Here is an 8,549-nt window from a genome sequence, read left to right as displayed (position 1 = left end):
ATCAAACTCCCTGGTACGAGATCCCAAAATTTGTCTCTTGGCTAATATTCGAGCATCTTCAGAAATCCCTCAAGTTTATGCACTGCGGAAAACTCTCGAAACAGATCACGAATATAGCAGTTCACACAGAGTTAAATTACGAGATGACAACTCGTAGTCTTCCCTCTGCACCAATATAAAATGCCATCGGCAGCAACATGCCTGATAACCTCTACACGACATATAAACTGGACCGTAAAGGTCTCACTGGAAAAAAGGTCTTAAGAATCTCAATTCCAGGGCGAACTACGAAAGGCTTGATCCCTTCGGCAAGGGTACGTAGGCAGCCTTCACAAGGCGCAGCCCCAATCTTATCGCATTCCACTCTCAGAAGAACGAGAAGACCACATACGACGGACCTTTGCAACCATTCATTCCGCCTAACTTTCCTAACTTGCCTAACTTGCCAAGCCACTCGCTAGAACCTTACGCTAAAAGCTCACAATTCTAACGAGCTGGAGGGCTAACTGTTGGGGTAAAAATCGGTCACGACGGAATCAATGTCTAAAACCCTGTTGGGGCCAAAAACAGACACGACGAAGTTAACATCCAAATATCCGTAAAATCCAGCATGAACGTTTTTAAGAAAAGTGTTCTTCGTAAAGATTACTCTTACGAAGAATCTTGCGGTAAAATATTGCACAAATCTCGGTTCATTCATCAAAAATAAACACTCGTAGCCTAAGAACACGTTCATGGAACATCGGAAAAGGATCCGAACAAGGTCGCCACGTAGTGACCAATCCGCGAACGAGCTGGTCGCTACGTAGCGACCGACCAAGCCACTTAGTCGGTCGCTACGTATGTTGGGGTCGAAAACGGTTACAATGAAGTTAATGTCCAAATCTCCGCAAAAATCATTGTGAACATTTTTTTCGAAAGTTATTCTTCGTAAAAAGAATCTTCAGAAAGAGCCTTGCGGTAAAATCTTGTTATAATCTCAATCGAACCGCTAAATACCGATTGTCTGGAGGCAACAGACACATATCCAAATTGGCCACGGCCAAGCTCAAGTATGGTCATCGGACCACGCACAAGCCAAGCTCGGTCGCTGCATAGCGACCAAACTTTCCCAAAACGTCGATACGACACGAATCCATGCATTCTCGTCTACTCTTTAATGCTAACTCCCGTAGGCCATGGCTAAACCATTTTTGTTTCTCATCACTCGAAGTCATCAGTCAAACTTTATGATAAAAACCGCGAGAAGTTTGTTTTTATCAAAGAAACCGTAATAAACGTTTCGAGTCAAAGACGGTCCAAAGAGACCTAAAACGCAACTCGAAGTCCACTTACGATTTCTTAACCGAAAACCCATAAGCCTTATGACGGTATATGTTTGGTTCGTAAGGGAAGATAAATGTCAAGTTTCCGCGGATAAATGTGAAGTTTCCGAAGATAATCACGAACATCGGGAAAATTGGAATATCTCCATTTTTGAGCTATGACGGCTTAAGGGCAGAAGGGAAAAGGCGCAAACCGACCTAGGAGCGAGTATATACGGAGTCCTAGGCGAGAGGAACAAAGGACAATTCTTTCAGACTTAGAACTCTCTGCACTTAGAAACTTTTAGGCATTATTCTCGACATGCTCTGTTTCTATGACTGGCACCCGATTACTAGACGAACTGGCCTAGACAGTTCGATCTCTTGTTCTACTCTTTCAATCGAACTACGTTCGGCTTGATCCTCGAAAGGGATACATAGGCAGCCTTTCATAAGGTTCAGTCCGAAATCAAATCAAAACCTTTTTCATATATTTTTCATTTGTTGTTATCGAGCTGCGACTCAACTAGGTTTAAGGTTTTTGGTCGTTAGAACTAGGGAATTCGCTGACAGCTCTTGCGGCCGAAGCTTTTGTAATCTTTTGTAATGATCGCAACGCTGTTACGCGGATTCGAAATAAGATCAGCTCTTTCTAAACTCGCTTTATTGTCTTTACATATTTTCCGCATTTATTTGGTTACTTGTCGTTGGCTCTCACAGAGAATCCGAGACCTTTGGGAAAGTTAGGTTTTCTTGACTTTCCTAATTTTAACGGAAATCGACAGTGCGAATTTCGGTTCCCACAATAATACATGGTGGTGTCTACCTCAGCTGGACGTAATTTTCACCCACAAAGAAAGAAAAATCTTTCGAAAAAGTTTTCAATCGTTTAACTGATGTTTGGCACTCAAAATCTTTGTGCTCCAATCTGAAGAAGGATACTAAAGTATAGTCAATGTGATTTGTTTTTGTATGGACGAGTTCGGGGCCGAAAATATGAGAGATGGATTTATATTTTGACTAGTTAGAATATGTGTAACATTATGGTTTCGATACATGCTTCTGCATGTGGATAGGATCAAAAAAATTTATTTGACTATATTTTTGGTGAGCTGTTCAAAAATTAAATTGTGTTTGAATTGGATTAGTGAAATAATGGTTAATTTATCTGTGCAAAATGGTCGGGGGCTTTACAATCTCTTATATATTAAAAGAGAACATTACAAAAAAACATTTTTTATGATACATGTTATTATTAAAATGATTCTTATAATTGCTAGAAAATTAATTTGGTTTATCTAAACATATACTATATATTTTATTAACCTAATTATGAATTAATTATTAATATACAAAAGAATATTTTCATTCTTTCTTTTAATAAAAACTACGGAATTACATAATCCCCTATATATTAAAAGAAAAACATTACAACTTTTAACTATGACACATGTTATCACTAAAATGATTATTAGAATTCCTAGAGAATTAAGTTGTTTCATCTAAACATATACAATATTTTTATTAAACTAATCATGAATTAATTATTAATGTACGCAAGGATATTTTCTTTTTTTTTTCCTCAAATGAAAACTAGGAATTACCTAATATGATTAAAATATATATTTCAGTTAATTAATTTGAATAATAAAAATTTGGTAACAATTTTTATATCCTTATGATTTTTGTTTAATTTTCTATTATAAAAATAAATTAAAAATTTATACTTATCATATAATAAAAATTTAGATTTTTTGTATATGTTATATTTTTAATTTTTAAAACAACTTTAAATTTTTTAAAAGTCTCACATTTAAAAATTACTAAAACTATATGAATAGAAATTCTCATTTCATATATATATATATATATATATATATATATTCATATATATTAAATAATATACCATATAAACATAAATATTTTAGTTCTTAAATTTGAATTTGACAAGTATTGAGAACTTAATATTTTAATTTTGCAATTTTCATTGAATTTTTAAATACGATTATAAATTACTAAAATTATTAAAAGTCCACATTGAAATATTTTGTTTTCAGTTATTTAATTTTTTTTGTCATAAAAATATAAATAATTGTAAAATCATATGAGTATGAAGTCTTATGTAATAGATATAGATAACCATATTAAAAATTACTCTATATATATATGTGTTAATATCATTTAAATTTAACTATATACTATAGAAAATAGGTAAATATGATATGTTTTGATTTATTTATTGTAAAAAGATTGAAAATAAAAAGAGTGATTATTTTTATTTATATGTTCATTCCAATTTAATTATATATGTAATAGTTACTTGCTTCTCAATTATTCAATATATATTTAAATATATTTAATATTTAATATTGGCCGCAAAGGCTGTGAGCGAGTTACCTAGTTCTAGCGGCCTAAAAGCTCAAATCTAGTCGACTCGCAGCTCGATAACAAAAGACGAAGAAAATACATAAAAGATTTTTGATTGATTTCGTACTGAACCTTATGAAAGGCTGCCTACGTACCCCTTTCGAGGATCAAGCCGAACGTAGTTCAAGAGTGAACCAAGAGATCGAACTGCTTGTGCACGTTCGTCTGGTAATCGGGTGCCAGTCATGGAAACATAGCATGTCGAGAATAATGCCTCAGAGTTTCTAAGTGCCGAGAGTTCTGAGTCTAAAAAGTTGTCCCTCATGCCTCTCGCCTAGGACTCCTTATATACTCGCTCCTAGGTCGGCTTTTCCCCTTCTGCCCTTAAGCCGTCATAGCCTAAGAATGGATATATTCCATTTTTCCCGATCTTCGTAATTATCTTCAAAATTTCGTATTTATCTGCGGAAACTTGACATTTATCTTTCCTTGCGAACCAAGCGTAAACCGTCCCACGGTTTACGGGCTGCTGGTTAAGAAATTGTAAGGTGGGCTTCGAGTCATGCCTTAGGTCCCTTTGGGCCGTCTTTCGACTTGAAGCGTTTATTACGACTTCTTTCGATAAAAACGAACTTTCCGCGGTTTTTATCGTAAAGTTTGATTGATGACTTCGAATGGCGGAAAACATGAAATGAGTTCGCTACGGTCTTCGGGAGACAGCATCGAAGGGTAGACGAGAATGCATGGATTCGTGTCGTATCGACGTTTCGGAAGAGCTCGGTCGCTACGTAGCGACCAAACGGAACGCACGCTCGTTCGCTACGTAGCGACCGAGCTTGGCTCGTGCTCGGTCGCTACGTAGCGACCGAGCGAGACGGACGCTCGGTCGCTACGTAGCGACGGAGCTTGGCTTGAGCGCTACGTAACGACCGACCGAGCGGGACGTGTGCTCGGTCGCTACGTGGCGACCGAGCTTGGCTCGAGCTCGGTCGCTACGTAGCGACCGTGCGACCTTTTTCGGGCTTTTCTCCGATGTCTCGTGTTTCTTCCGCAGGTCTCTTCGTAAGAATAAATCTTTTCCGAAGATTTATTTTTCGTAAAAACGTTCATGCTGATTTTTACGAACTTTCAGCCATTGATTCCGTCGTGACCGATTTTGACCCCAACATCCACCAAGACATTCCTCTTGCTTCCAAGACATCTTAACCAATCCTCCAATGGCTTCCGTGAGCTTCTTTGATCTAGATCGAGTCATGGGACCTTTAGATATAGCCAAGACATCTTCATCAACAGGCTTGCCTATCTTTTCGTCATCTCCATCAGTTGGTTGGTCCATGATCACATCAGTTTGTTTCTGAATTATACAAGATGTCATTGTGGTCGGAAAAGTTTTCAATCATATAAAATTTTGTGGATACTGTTTTGTGGACACATATATACATTTTTATATATTATATAGGATTTTGGGGACATAGTTTTTGTGGACATACATATTTCTTCCAAACATCTCGACGGAAGAACTCTAAACATGATATGCAAATAAATTAGAGGGTGTGGAAGCTCCCTCAAACCTAAGGGTTTATTAATAATTCTACACCAGCAGGTCTAGGTTTCAATTCCTGGAGAAAGTGATTTATTAAACAATTATCCAGGCTAAGGAGGAAATGCTTACAAAGGATCTTCAACATGGTGCAAGTAAACTAGGTCAGACGTGATCTTCGTAGGGCGGCTCAGGTGATGCAGTTAGGCGTAGATCTTTATAAGGCATGTAGTATTGTTGGTTGTCGGATCGTCTATGTAATCTTTCTCATAATTGTAATATCATAAGAAATCAGCGTTAAAAAAAGGTTGCTTAGAAGGTAGAAAGGACAAAGAACATGAAAAATGTGTGTCAAAGACAAGAAGTGCCTCTAGGTGTAATTACAAAGTCAAAATGTGTCTTCTCATGTAAATTTTTCCTTAATGAATCTATCGTACTCTTCATTTAATATATACTAAAAAGAAATGTGATTAAAGTCAATTATGTCATTATTTCATCTAACCAATCATGTGATTTCGTCTTATTTCTTTCACTCGTCCCTCTTCTTTCCTCTCTTCTCCTATTCGATATGTTCTCTCTCTCTCTTGTTGAGCACTATTGTTTTGGGCTTGTTTTACATTTGATTCACCAGCACTACATTAAGCAATTTCTGACGAATTACAAGTGTACATTCATACCCACACACTATAACTACATTAAGCACTACATGTGTACCCAACACTACATTAAGCACTACATGTTCCTCAATTGATTCAGTTCGTACTCAACGCTAATAGTATAACTTTGTATAACTTGGTACAACTATATTGGTACAACTGGTATAACTATGTATTAGTTGAGCCGTAAAACTGTAAAACTTGGATAACTAGATTAATAAAAATGTAGAAGCAAAATGAAATGAAATTTTGATATTACAAAACTTATATATTTCATCAAATTAAGTATTTTATTAGATGGTTAGATGAGAAATGATTATATGAAACTGAATAAAAGTAACACTACATTAAGCACTACATGTTTCCCGATTGATTCAATTTGTACCTAACACTAATGGTATAACTTTTTATAACTTGGCACAACTACATTGGTACAGCTGGTATAACTTAGTATTAGCTGAACCGTAAAACTTTTATAGCTTGATTAGTAAAATTGTAGAAGAAAAATAAAATGAAATGAAATTATTGTATTACAAAACTTATATATTTCATGAAATTAAGTATTTTAATAGATTGTTAGATGAGAATTGATTATAAGAAACTGTATATAATCTCTTGCGCACAATAAAACTAAGAAAAAATAGAAAACTAAAACTTCGACTTCAAAATTTGATTTTTTTTTAAATTCCAACCCAGTTTTGCTTTCCATTTTCTAAACACCCCCAAAGTCATGTCATTTTGTTGTCAAGTATAAAAACCATTTTAGGGTTTTCCCATTACCACAATCCTCTCAATCTCTCTCTCTCTCTCTCTCTCTCTCTCTCTCTCTCTCTCTCTCTCTCTCTCTCTCTCTCTCTCTCTCTCTCTCTCTCTCTCTCTCTCTCTCTCTCTCTCTCTCTCTCTCTCTCTCTCTCTCTCTCTCATAGTTATAGTTATAGGGATTTGGTTGTACAAGTAATATGAACTTCTATTAAGTTAATGCAATTATGATTTACTCTATAGCTTTGAAGATAAAATTATAAAGTTGTTACTTGTTTACAAGTATACATATATTATTCTAATAATTGTTAAAATAACCCGATTTAATTATATCGTGGTTTCGATGAGAAATTATTGTAGAAAACTCCACATTTCAAATCCTTAAAATCTCATCACTCTGGTTCAAATAAAAGTTGGTGTGGAAGTGTCTTGGTCATACAGCTTTGATAGGAAAACACATAGAAATTCATGATATACGTTTTAATGTGTTTGTGTTTTATGGTTGTATAATTGGGTGAAACTTAGTAAACTGGTAAAAAAAACAAAATTGAAATGGAGATAAAATTCTAAAATTGTTTGCCTGTTTACAAGTATGTATGCACATATTATTCTAATAATTTTAAACATGATTGTGATTTAAATTCAAAACAATAATTATATTTAAAATTGTGATACTTGTTTGATTGTTTCGAAGTTACTACCTTATACTTTTAGAATTTTTTACATTTAGAGACACTTTTCCACATTCAAATTACACTACAAGACACTTATCACTTGAGACACACTTTCTCTTGTCAAAAAGACTCTTATGACCCTAAACTAAAGAGAATCTCTCTCCTCTTCTTATTTCATTTTATTATTTTTTTATTCTACTTTATGTTTTTATTTACTTTTATCTCAAGTTCTAAAATATATTAAAAAAAAATAATTATCATTATAAATTATATATAAAATTCTCTATCTTTTAAGATCCATTTTCATTAATATATATTACATATATATTAATGTGTAAACAAAACTAAATGTGGACGTGTACACCAAAGGGTGGATAATAGAATTATAAATTAGTTGTGGATATGGACATCTTAACAGAATTATAAACTAGTTGTAGACATGGACAATATGTATTCGATTCTATTCATCATCTCGGGATCTAAATTCAACTCTAATCAAATTTACATCCATTCACATCATGACAAAATGCAAATTCCTTAGATCGAAAATCTCTGACATGCAAGATCTATTACTCTCCGACAGAATGTAAACGCTTCTTCGATTTTTCTCTCCGCTCATACTCACAATATCATCTCTTTCTCATCTTGATTGAAGTTTAATTGCAGATAATTTATCAATTGGGCTGAAGAAGCCAAGTGTTTGTGTTGGAGATAACAGAGTCTGTGTCCATGTTTTATGGTATAATTTTAGTAACATGAGTCTATTATGTACACGTGTTATTGTATAGTTTTATGGGATCAAAACAGAGAGTTTGTCCATGTTATCTACTATAAACACATTAACATCACATGTTCACACATTACTCATCACTCATCCACACATCACACGTCCACAAATCATCCAACCACGCATCACTCGTCCACAAATCACCCATCCACAAGCGTCGTTTCCATTAAGGGCAAAATAGTCCACAATCTGTCGCTGGCCCACAATAAAGTGTGTCACATGCAAGAAGTGTCTCTAGGTGTAATAGAAAGTCAAAAAGTGTCCCTTAATGTAATCAACTCTATTATTATATGGTTAGATGAAAAATGATTGTATAAAGCTGAATATAAGTGGTATAACCATAATATAATTCTCCCGAGTCTAGTACAACTAAGAAAAATGAAAAAAATTGGAAAGTGAAACTTTGAAAATATTTTTAAAACTGCAAACTTAGTAAAACTTCAACCACGAAATTGTCTGGGG

Source organism: Brassica napus, chromosome C6 (assembly GCF_020379485.1).
Source record: "Brassica napus cultivar Da-Ae chromosome C6, Da-Ae, whole genome shotgun sequence".
Classification (NCBI taxonomy): Eukaryota; Viridiplantae; Streptophyta; class Magnoliopsida; order Brassicales; family Brassicaceae; genus Brassica; species Brassica napus.
The sequence above is the reverse complement of the archived record's forward strand: the minus strand, read 5'-3'. Positions refer to the sequence as shown.